Source organism: Palaemon carinicauda, chromosome 12 (genome assembly GCF_036898095.1).
Source record: "Palaemon carinicauda isolate YSFRI2023 chromosome 12, ASM3689809v2, whole genome shotgun sequence".
Lineage (NCBI taxonomy): Eukaryota > Metazoa > Arthropoda > Malacostraca > Decapoda > Palaemonidae > Palaemon > Palaemon carinicauda.
This window is the reverse complement of record NC_090736.1, coordinates 64928364-64930695: the sequence shown is the minus strand read 5'-3', so window position 1 is coordinate 64930695 and position 2332 is coordinate 64928364. Positions and strand designations below refer to the sequence as shown.

General features: G+C 33.1%; 1 protein-coding gene across 1 annotated transcript in view; it reads left to right on the top strand.

The window, feature by feature from the left end:
- Positions 1 to 2332, top strand: part of LOC137650859 (telomerase reverse transcriptase-like) — an 8164-nt gene that overhangs the window by 1542 nt on the left and 4290 nt on the right. The window lies entirely within an intron of this gene.

Here is a 2332-nt window from a genome sequence, read left to right as displayed (position 1 = left end):
TATATATATATATATATATATATATATATATATATATATAGTATATATATATATATATATATATATATATATATATATATATATGTGTGTGTGTGTGTGTGTGTGTGTGTGTGTGCGTATGTGTGTGTATATATATATATATATATATATATATATATTATTATTATTATCATTATTATTATTATTACTACTATCCAAGCTACAACCCTAGTTGGAAAAGCAAGATGCTATAAAACCCAGGGGCTCCAACAGGGAAAAATAGCCCTGTGAGGAAAGGAAATAAGGAAATAAATAAATGAAGAGAACAAATTAACAATAAATCATTCTAAAATAAGAAACGGACGTCAAAACAGACATGTCATATAATAAACTATCAACAACATCAAAACAAATATGTCATAAATAAACTATAAAAAGACTGTCCGCCTGGTCAACAAAAAAGCATTTGCTCCAATTTTGAACTTTTGAAGTTCTACTGATTCAACCACCCAATTAGGAAGATCATTCCACAACTTGGTCACAGCTGGAATAAAAACTTCTAGAGTACTGCGTAGTATTGAGCCTCGTGATGGAGAAGGCCTGGCTATTAGAATTAAACTTGCCTGCCCTAGTATTACGAACAGGATAGAATTGTCCAGGGAGATCTGAATGTAAAGGATGGTCAGAGTTGTGAAAAATCTTATGCAACATGCATAATGAACTAATTAAACGACGGTGCCAGAGATTAATATCTAGATCAGGAATAAGAAATTTAATAGACCGTAAGTTTCTATCCAACAAATTAAGATGAGAATCAGCAGCTGAAGACCAGACAGGAGAACAATACTCAAAACAAGGTAGAATGAAAGAATTAAAACACTTCTTCAGAATAGATTGGTCACCGAAAATCTTGAAAGGACTTTCTCAATAAGCCTATTTTTTGTGCAATTGAAGAAGACACAGACCTTATATGTTTCTCAAAAGTAAATTTACTGTCGAGAATCACACCTAAAATTTTGAATGAGTCATACATATTTAAAGAAAACATTATCAATACTGAGATCCGGATGTTGAGGAACACCGTCCTTGACCTACTTACAACCATACTTTGAGTTTTGCTAGGATTCAACTTCATACCCCATAATTTGCACCATCTACTATTCTAGCTAAATCTCGATTAAGGGATTCACCAACCCTAGATCTACATTCCGGGGATGGAATTGATGCAAAGAGAGTAGCATCATCTGCATATGCAACAAGCTTGTTTTCTAGGCCAAACCAATGTCATGTGTATATAGTATAAAAAGTAATGGGCCAAGAACACTACCCTGTGGAAACACCGGATATAACATTCCTATAATCACTATGGTGGCCCATCAACAACAACTCTTTGAGATCTGTTACTTAAAAAATCAATAATAATGCTAAAAAACGACCCACCCACTCCCAACTGTTTCAGTTTGAAAACAAGGGCCTCATGATTAACACGGTCAAAGGCAGCGCTAAAATCAAGGCCAATCATACGAACTTCCCGACCACAATCAAGGGATTTCTGTACAGCTTTGGAGATTGTAAGAAGGGCATCACATGCTCCAAGGCCTTTACGAAACCAAATTGAAAACCAGGGAGTAGATGATTACCTTCAGAAAACCTATTAAGACGTTTTGCCAGAAGACGTTCAAAAACTTTAGATAATATGGGAGTTATGGAAATTGGGCGGTAATCAGATAGATATATATATATATATATATATATATATATATATATATATATATATATATATATATATATATAGATATATATAGATTATACAGTATATATATATATATATATATATTATATATATATATATATATTATATATATTATATATATATATATATATATATATATGTTTTTTCAAAAAGGCCATAAAAGAAACACAGGAAATATGAATAAATCACACTATATTTCGGTCAATAAACATCGACCCTCTTCAGGAAGTAAAGTTAAAGTGAGAATTACAGTGTAGAGTGCCGGTTTATATATGAAAAGCAAAAGGGTGTGTTCAATTGTTCTATAGTTATTATAATTGCTGGAAGGATTAGCCCAAATTTAATTACATCCAGGTGCGTGTTCTTATTGTTGAGCCGCTTGGAGGAAGTCTTGACCTCTGATGCATGTCTGGTGGTCGGTCTCTGTGGATTATCTTCTTAATGATAGGGTTGAGAAGAGTATTGTCCACTGTGTCAGCTTTCCATTGGCCCCCACATAGGTTCATTGTGTTTGATTGATTTATGATGGCTGATTCCAGGATTTTCCTTCTGTACGGACAGGTACTCTTAAAAAGCAAAGACGACTCACTCCAGTTAATC